Raw genomic sequence first — 10,569 nt, 5'->3', positions numbered from 1 at the left:
TTGTGCTCATACAACGGCATGAAGGAAACCAACACGTTGTCGCGCACGCAAGTGGCACTCTTAGCAAGTCTGAACGGAATTATACCGTTACTATACCGCAACTATAACTATACAGATTATCACTAGCAGCTTACCGGTATCTCTAAAGAGGAAAGTATATAACAGGTGCATCTTACCTGTAGTCACCTATGAGGCTGAAACGTGGACGCTAACCAAGAGAGTTCTACTTAAGTTGAGGACAACTCAGAGGGCTATGGAACGAAAAATATCATTAAAAGTTAGGAAGCGTGCAGAGTGGGTTAGAGAAGTAACTCGTTACTGACATTCTAGTGGAAATTACGAAGAAGAAATGGGAATGGGCAGGACATGTAGTACGAAGAGAGGATAGCCGATTGTCGCTTAGGGTAACAAACTGGATTCCAAGGGAAGGCAAGCGTAGCAGGGGGCGGCAGAAGGTTAGGTGGGCGGATGAGGTTATGAAGTTCGCAGGGGTCAAGTGGATGCAGCTAGCACAGAACCGGGTTAAGTAGAGAAATATGGGAGAGGCCTTCGCCCTACATTGGGTATAGTCAGGCTGATGATGATGATGATGATGATACCGTGACGGAGCAAGAGTGCCTTGCCGTCGTTTTCGGCTTACAGCGGTTACGCTCGTAACTTTATGAACATGACTTTACAGTCATCACCAATCATCATTCGCTTTTCTGGCTGGTGAATCTACGCGTCCCCTACGTTCGGTTGGCCATCTGGGCATTACGCCTTCAGGAGTTCAACTTTACAGTGCAAAAGTGGCCGCCAGCACGCTGACGCTGACTGCCTCTCGCGGCTGCCTCTCGCAACTACCCTCTGCGATGACAACTTTGACGACTGTCTTGCCGCCGTTACCGTACAATTTCCGGATCTTGCCACTTTCCAGCGAGAACAACGAAAATATCAAGACTTGGTATCACTTTTTGAAACAGCTCGTGATCCGGCATCTGCGAACCCTTTCTGCATTCGCGATGGTTTGCTGTATCGAAAAAATTACTCGTCTGGCGATGCGCGCTTTTGCTAGTTGTTCCGGCTAGCCTCTACTCCTCTGTTCTACACTCTATGCACGATGACGTTACAGCTGGGCACTTGGGGTTTGCCAGGACTCTTCCACGCATTAAGGAACGTTTCTACTGGCCAAATATGCGTCGAACGACTCAGCGTTACGTGAACTCCTGCGTGCAGTGCCAGCGCTTCAAGCTCCCCACGACTTCTCCGCCGGGCCACTTACATCCGGTGACACCACCGACCACACCATATGAGCAAGTGGGTGTTGACTTCATAGGCCCGTTTCCCCACTCGTCCAAAGGCAAACGTTGGGTCATCGTGTGCTTTGGTCATCTCACGCGTTACTGTGAAACTGTCGCCACCCCTTCCGCCACCGCCGCTGACTTCTCTTTCTTTCTTCTTCACGCTGTCATCCTCCGTCATGGTCCTCCTCGTCTCATTATAAGTGACCGAGGCGGCCGGTTTACGGCAGATGTTGTGGAACAGCTTCTGCGCTATTGTACTCTGCAGTTGCGTCACTCTACGCCGTACCATCCCCAGACAAATGGCCTCGTTGAACGTACAAACCGGACACTGACGAACATGCTTGCGATGTATGTTGACTCAAAGCACAAGAACTGGGATGACGTGCTTCCATTCATTACTTACGCCTATAACATCTCGAACCATGAGACAACTTCTCATAGTCCATTTTTTCTCCTCTACGGCCGTCCACCACGAAGTTCTCTCGACACCATATTGCCATTCTTTCTCGATACCGAGCTTTCTGTGTCGAGCACCCTCTGCCACGCTGAAGAGGCTCGTCGGGTCGCCCGAGGACCGCTCTAAGCAGCGCTACGATCGTCGGCATCAGGACGTCTGCTACCTTCCCGGCGATTTAGTGCGGCTCTGGACACCTCTCCGCAAGCGTGGTTTGTCCAAGAAGCTGTTGTCGCACTACACAGGCCCATTTATTGTGCTCACACGCATCAATGAGTTGAATTACGTCGTGTCTCTCCAATGTTCTCAAGGTCGCCCCCTCTCGGAAAACACAAATAGTCCATGTCGCAAGAATGGAGCGCTGCCACTCTCGGGACTCTGGCTGACAGTCCTAGGGCTTCGTCTGCGAAGGGAGAAATGTCAGGCATGCGCACAGAAGAGGGCAAGGAAGTACGAAAAAGAGGCTTTCCAGAATAGAGGTTGAAGAAGAGGAAGCTCACCATCTGTTGATTAGCGCACCAGGCTAAGGTGCAGAATTACTGTAAATAAACTTTAACAATATATTGTAACGTTGCCAAAAAAGGCATGTGAAGGCCGCAGAGCAGGTAACACAAAGAGCCCGGTGTTGGCGAAGTCCAGGGACGTACGGTCCGAGCGCGAGAGGGAACTTCGTCGTCTTCTGCTTGTATTCCTTGTCTTCATCAGACTGGCATCATTAACTCCCCCGGTGAGCAAGCATCGGAGCAAGCATCGACCCGATGCTCGAGGCAATTCACCGACTCACAGGGAGGGCGTCCTGGCGTGATAAGGTTTGAGTAGAACGACGTGGACCATCTCTGGGCGTGCGGCACGACTTGATCGTGGGGCCTCGTGAGGAAGAACTTCATAGTTGAGAGCGCCAACGCAGCGCAGAACGTGGTAAGGACCGAAGTAGCGATGCAAGAGCTTTTTGCTAAGTCCGCGTCGTCGAACTGGCGACCAAACCCAGACAAGATCACCCGTCCGATATTCAACCTCGCGGTGCCGCAAGGTGTAGCGTCGTGTATCCTTCACCTGCTGCGCACGGATGCGCAGCTTAGCGAGCTATCGGGCTTCTTCAGCACGTTGCAAAAAGTACTCAACGTCATCATTGGGGTGGTCGTCGACATGGGGTAGCATGGCGTCGAGTGTTGTGGTGACTTGGCGGCCATAAACAAGGCTAACCGGCGTCAAATTGGTCGTTTCTTGGATGGCATGGTATACGCTAATGTTACGTAAGGTAGGACTGCATCCTACGTTTTGTGCTGAACGTCACTGAAAGCATGTCGGCAAGCGTTCTGTTTAAACGTTCGGTTAATCCGTTAGTCTTAGGATGGTAGGAAGTAGTCCTGCGGTGACTTGTATGACTTTAGTGAAGAATATGCTGTATAAGCTCAGCAGAGAAGGCAGCACCTCGGTCCGTGATCACAATCCGAGGAGCACCGTGGCGCAGGACGATTTTGTAACTTCAATAGCAGTTCCACTCGGAAGAGCCGCTGTCTCCGCGTAACGTGTCAGGTATTCGGTGGTGACTATTAACCACTTTTGTCCGGAGCTTGAGGTAGGGAATGGTCCTAACAAATCCATCCCGATTTGCTGAAACGGCTAGGAGGGAGGCTCAATGGGTTTTAGGAAACTGGCTGGCTTGACAGGAGGGATATTTCGGCGCTGACAGTCGCGGCAAGTGCGAGCGTAATTCTTAACTTCATGTCCCAGACGAGGCCAGTAGAATTTTTCTCGGATTCTGGCTTGCGTTTTAGGGATTTCAAGGTGGCCGGAAGCTGGTTTGTCGTGGCAGGAATGCAAAAATTCGTTGCGGAGGTTCGTAGGTACGACAAGCAAGTAATGTCGACAGTGGGGGGTAAAGTTATTCTTGAAAAGCACGCCGTCGCGTAGGCAGAGAGAGGATAAAGCGTTCCGGTAAGCTACGGGTACTCTGCCGCTAGCACTTTGCCGATAATCAATTATTGCCTGGAGATCAGGATCGGTGCGTTGTTCTACGCCGAAGTCTGCAGAGCTTACTGCGTTGACGAAGGCGTCGTCTTCACCAGTGTCAGTTGGGGCAGGCTTGACGGAAGCCCGGGAAAGACAATCTGCGTCCAAATATCTACGACGAGATGTGTAGGTCACTGTGATGTCATATTCTTGTAGGCGCAGACTCCATCGTGCAAGGCGCCCTGATAGATCCTTGATACTGGCTAACCAACAAAGTGAGTGGTGATCCGTCACTACTTTGAAAGGTCTCCCGTACACGTCGTACACGTATGGTCTGAACTTCATAATTGCCCACACGATGGCGAGACACTGTTTTTCAGTGGCAGAATAATTGCCCTCGGTCTTCGACAAAAGTACAGGTTGTTGACCCTTTCGGACCTGAACTAGAATAGCGCCCAAACCGAAATTACTCGCATCGGTGTGTACCTCCGTATCAGCGTGTTCATCAAAGTGCGCCAGTACGGATGTTGACTGAAGGCAGCGTTGATGGTCCTGAAATGCCTGCTTCTGCGGTGTTTCCCATTGGAACTGTACATCTGCCTTGGTGAGATACGTAGGGGCGCTGCGATTTTGGAGAAAATAGGCACAAAGCAGCGGTAGTACACACATAACCCGAGAAAGCGCCGAAGTTCCTTTTGGTCTCGTGGCGGCGGAAAACTCGCTATGGCAGCAGTTTTCTCGGGACCAGAAAGAACCCCTTCCTTGTTGACGACATGACTTAAAAATTACAATTCTTCGTAGGCGAAGTGATATTTGTCTACCTTTAATGTAAGGCCGGATAAGGTTAAGAAGTTCGCAGGGGTCAAGTGGATGCAGCTAGCACAGAACCGGTTTAAGTGGAGAAATATGGGAGAGGCCTTCGCCCTGCAGTGGATATAGTCAGGCTTATGATGATGATGATGACGATGATGAATGTAAGGCCGGAGGACTTTATAGCTTGCACTACCACCTCGAGGCGACGAATGTGCTCTGAAAAACTTGGGGCGAAAACGATCACATCATCCAGGTATACGAGACACGTCTGCCATTTCAGGTGCGCGAGGACGCTGTCCATAAGCCTTTGAAAAGTCGCTGGCCGAACGGCATATCCTGAAACTCGTACAGCCCGTCTGGAGTGATAAATGCAGTCTTCTCACGGTCCCTCTTGCCTACCTCGATCTGCCAGTAACCAGATTTGAGATCCATGGCAGATAAATACTTTGTGTTGCATAGGCGATCTAAAGTGTGATTGATTCTGGGCAGGGGGTAAACGTCCTCTTTAGTTACATCGTTCAGTCGTCTGTAGTCAACATAGAACCGTAATGTGCCTTCTTTCTTCTCGACAAGGACGACAGGTGCCACCCAGGGGCTCTGGGATGGTCGAATAACGTCGTGATCAAGCATTTCTTTAACTTGAGTGGTAATTGCGGCACATTATTTAGTTGAGACACGATAGGGTGACCGTCGGAGTGGTTGTACTGTATTGTCAGTAATAATATGTTTTACAAGGTGTGTTTGACCGACGCGCGGCAGCGACGCGAACGCAGTTATGTAGCGAATAAGGAGGTTTCTCAGGATATCTTGCTCTGTCTGCGGTAGTGCCGGGTTGATGTTGGCTATTTTAGGTTGGCTATTTCCTGTTGTTCCGGTCGAGAATCACAAGTTAAACTGTGCACGCACCTAGTTTCAGCGATGGTATCAATATAAGCGACCGTTTTTTCATTATTGAGATACCGGTGTTCGTTGGTGAAATTGGTGAGAAGTAAGTCGACTCTGTCATCTTCGAGGATGACGACAGCCCGAGCAACAGCAATGCCGCGGTCGAGAAGCAAAGGCGGTTTACTCTCGACGACACCTTCAAATCCCTGGAGGGTGTGCGCACCGACGGTCACCATTACACTGGAGCGGGGAGGAGCAGCCACATGCTCGTCGATAATGTGGAGTGGCGCCGGCAGAACACAGTTAACTTCGAGGGCATTCTCGGTCGAAAACTGAACCGACTGAGATTGGAGGTCGATGATGGCACTGTTTTCCGTTATGAAGTCTATACCCAGTATGACGTCTCTGGAACAATCCGCTAGCACAACAAACGTTGCCAGGAAGGTTCGCTCTTGAACTGTGACTCGCGCTGTGTACGTTCCTCTGGGTGCAATCAAATGTCCTCCAGCGGTACGTATCTGAGGGCCGTCCCAAGCTGTCGTAACCTTCTTCAGTGCGGCGGCGAATTATCCACTGACTATGGAATAATCTGCCCCAGTATCCACCAAAGCGGTTACGGCGATGCAGTCAACTGAAATATCTAAACCGCCTGGCGGTGACGTCTCGCTGCGGTAATGTCGAGGTGTCCGGTCTGGGCTTCGGTGCGTCGAAGAGGTGCGATGTCGTAGAGAAGCAGTCGGGCTACGCGGTTGGTCGGGTTGTCGGCTTGTCCTTAACTTGGGCGGCTTGGTAATCTTCGTCGTCTTTGGGTTGTTCGGCGTCGACTAAATGGTTTGCGTCGTTGGTGGGTCTTGTAGTTTTCGTTTGTTTTGTTTCTGTTGTTACCGAGTGATTACGAAGGGCGATCCTATCTTTGATCCATGTATGACTAGTTTGAGGGAAAAGATTGTTTGGAGATATTGTTTTAGCACGCGCGTGCTTTGCGATGCGTGTTACGTCATTTTAGCTTAGTGATGAACGCCATAGGGATGCGATTGAGGTTGGCGACAGTTTTGAATTGTGGGGACTCAGTGTCTTAATTGTCATCTGGATTTTGCACGAAGCCGATATTTGCTAACAGACATTTGCAACAGTGATCTCTACTGACTTCTAGTAGACTAGGTGACGTATCTTTGTGTCCGCGCGAAAACGGTGAGATTTCACAGATGCCGCTGACACAGTGGAATTGTGAGTTTACCCGAGTTTTGGCCAGAGTGACCTGGGTAAGTTGTTGCAAGTGTCCCGTGTAGCACGTTACGTCGATAAAAAATAAGGTCTTGACGTACCACCATGATAATAAAGTTAAATAATCAATAAATTGCACACTCTGCATTTTCCTAATTAGCGTCATCAAGCATTGGCTTTCTATTCCGAGCACTTTTACGCCTACCAAGCCCTTTTTCATATTTAGCATTTTTTAATTTATTCAATTGACTATTGATCAATTGCATTTTCTAAGTATTTTAGATAGCCTCAGCAAGCATTGGCTTTTCATTCTGAATATTTTGACACCTTTGAACCCCCTTTTTCTAATTTTTTCTATCTCCAATTCACCAAATATTCAATTAATTATAAGGATTTTATTAACTCGTCATCGTAAATCACACACCAATATGTGATCAATCACTACAACCAAAAATCAGCATGATACAATTTTTTTTCCGCTGCTCCCGAATCTTTTCGACACACGTTGTTGACTACTACTACTATTACGACGATGACGGCGCCGACGGCTTTTCGACTGAACGAGCTGGAAAAGCTACACTTATAAACGGAGTTGCTTTCCCTTGTGCTATTGTTATGGCATCCAGGAACGTAACAGGTGAATTTTTCCAATGCAGCCGGGCATACACAGGAGCTAAACATTGTTCGGAAACGCGGAACGCAGGCACTCCAGGCGGGCGGAGCGGCACAATGACTACATCTACCAGCATGCACCGCGGCAGCGGCGGCGTCATGAAACTGGCTGGTGGGATCGGTCTAATCCGGCCTGAGGTGCCTCCCCGCGAGGCCCACCTCGCTATCCACAGAGAGCGCAATGATGCCAGTTTTAAAACCAAGTTAAACCATGCATAACATAAATATTTTGTAGTTTTCTTTCTCAACGTCCTCTTGGCCATTTTCTTGTGCTCACGCTTTCTACTTCCCTTCCAGCTATTCCTGCGCTCGGAGCCCGCACGGACACTCAGCTTTAAGCTACTGCCTCGCTCTACAACCGTCTTTTGCTCCTACTCTTTCACTAAAATGAATGCCATCTGGTTCGAATCCTCTTTGTTCCTGCCAATTAGAAGCCTTTCTCCAGTCCTTTTGTCTTTGGGTCTAGATTAATTGTCATTAAATCCTATTCAAACATTTCGTTTGGTCATAGCCCCTCCGGCACTGTCACACCACGATCTACTTCAGTTGCTGTTTTTATTTTATTTTTACCCTTCTAACCTTATGTCATCTTTCTACATTTCATCGATCACTTGTCCAATAGCGTCTTGCTAACTTGCACCGCAGATTCTTTCGTCTGAACACTGGTGACTAAACGTAGGGCCTCAAAGAAGGTGACTGCACCTGCATCAACATCCGCATAAATACCATTACGCATGAATATGAAATGTTCAATTGTTTCTTCGGATTTGCCGCGCACTGCACATGTGTCATCTTCTTGGTTAAAATGTTTTTGTAGCTGCGTGCACTAAGGCACCCAGATCAGAGAAAAATTCCTTCCTGACCTGCCTTTTTCAATTTCGATATATTTTTACGCTGTGTTTTGTTTCAATATAATTTATGCAATTTTTACCTTCTGTGTTTGTTATGTATTCTTTAACGCTTTTAACGCTAGCGGTAGAACATCCGCCTCGCATGCAAGAGGACCGGGGTTCAAATCCCGGTGCCGCGCAATTCTCCACCGGATGACAAAAAAAAAATCCGCGTGTCGATGGAATTGCATATACAGGTTTGGGGTGCGACCTGATGCCGGTGAACACCTCCGGCAACGCACTCCCTCACCAGAACAGGAGTTGGCCACCCTGGTGCAGTAATTGGCCACAACCTCCTATGATAAGCTCCATAAAACCCCGGCCCTCAGTCACCAGCGGCTGCGGAACAACTGACCACGGCGGCGGTCAGACCTGTGACGCAGCAGGGGGTGCTAAGAAAGCCTGGCTCCGCTGGACAGGCCGCCATTGGAAACTGACCCTGGCAACGTTTAATGCTAGAACCCTAGCTAGTGAAGCTAGTTTAGCAGTGCTGTTAGAGGAACTAGAGGGCATGAAATGGGATGTCATAGGGCTTAGTGAGGTTAGGAGGCCGAATGAGGCATATACTGTACTGAAGGATGGGCATGTACTGTGTTATTGAGGTTTACCAGAGAGGCGACAGCTAGGAGTAGGTTTCCTTGTCAATAAGTATATAGCGGGTAATATAGATGAATTCTATAGCATTAATGAGAGGGTTGCAGGCATCGTAATTAGGCTTAATAAGCGATATAAACTGAAGGTTGTACAGGCCTATGCACCTACATGTAGTTATGATGACCAGGCACTTGAAAGCTTCTATGAAGATGTAGAATCGGCAATGCGAAAAGTAAAGACGCAGTATACTGTACTAATGGGCGACTTCAATGCCAAGGTAGGGAAAAAACAGGCAGGAGACAAGGCAGTAGGTGACTATGGCATTGGTTCTAGGAATAGCAGGGGGGAGTTACTAGTTGAGTTTGCAGAGCGCAATAACTTACGAATCATGAATACCTTCTTCAGCAAACGGAAGAACCGAAAATGGACATGGAAAAGTCATAACGGAGAGACTAAAAATGAAATCGACTTCATAATGTGTTCAACCCCCGCCATTGTGCAGGATGTAGAGGTAATCGGGAAAGTTCGATGTAGTGACCACAGGATGGTGAGGTCCCGAATTAGCCTAAATCTGAATAAGGAACGCAATAGATTAGTAAGAAAGAAACCCATCAACGAATTAGCGGTGAGGGGGAGGGTAGAAGAGTTCAGGATCTCGCTACAGAATAGGTATTCAGCTCTAACTGAGGATGGCGACATTACCCTAGAGGCAAGGAACAATAATTTCAGAGATATCATTACTGAGTGCGCGGTAGAAGTAGGCGGTAGGATAGTTAGAGAGGATACCGGTAAGCTGTCTAAGGAGACGAAAGATTTGATTAAGAAACGGCAGAGTATGAAAGCTTCCAATCCAACAGACCAGATCGAATTGGCCGAGATATCAAAACTAATCAATAAGCGCAAGGTGGCCGATATAAGGAAGTATAACATGGAGAAAATTGAGCATGCTGTAAAGAACGGGGGAAGCCCTAAAGCGGTAAAGAAGAAATTGGGCATAGGCAAAAACCAGATGTATGCGATAAGGGACAAGGCGGGCAACGTCATCACTAATATGGACAAGATAGTCAAAGTAGCCGAGGAGTTCTATACAGATCTCTACAGTAGCCAAAGTAGTCAGGACCGTAATGAGATTGGCGATAGGAAAAAACAGTCAGACGTTCCACCAGTGACGAAGGACGAGGTCAAGAAAGCACTAAAAACTATGAAAAGGGGGAAATCAGCTGGAGAGGATCAGATAACTACAGATTTGCTGAAGGACGGGGGGGATATCGTGCTAGAAAAACTGTCCACCCTGTATACGCAGTGCCTGGTGTCATCGACGGTACCGGAAGCATGGAAGAATGCAAACATTATCCTCATTCACAAGAAAGGGGACTCTAAGGACCTTAAAAGTTACAGACCAATCAGCTTACTGTCTGTTACGTATAAGGTATTTACTAAGGTAATCGCTAATAGAATCAGGACAACATTAGACTGCAATCAAGCAAAGGATCAAGCAGGGTTTCGGAAAGGGTACTCTACTATCGATCATATCCATACCATCGATCAGATGATAGAAGAATGCTCGGAATATAACCAGCCCTTATACATAGCATTCATTGATTACGAAAAAGCATTTGACTCAGTTGAAACCTCGGCGGTGAGCAGGCATTGCGAAATCAGGGGGTAGACGAGCCGTACGTGAAAGTGCTGGAAGATATATATAGTGGCTGCACAGCAACCATAGTTCTACATAAAGAAAGCAACAAAATTCCCATAAAGAAAGGTGTTAGGCAAGGAGACACAATCTCCCCAGTACTAT

The sequence above is a fragment of the Amblyomma maculatum genome, chromosome 5, assembly GCF_055883805.1.
Source record: "Amblyomma maculatum isolate TAMU_Amacu chromosome 5, ASM5588380v1, whole genome shotgun sequence".
Lineage (NCBI taxonomy): Eukaryota > Metazoa > Arthropoda > Arachnida > Ixodida > Ixodidae > Amblyomma > Amblyomma maculatum.
This window is presented reverse-complemented; position numbering follows the sequence as displayed.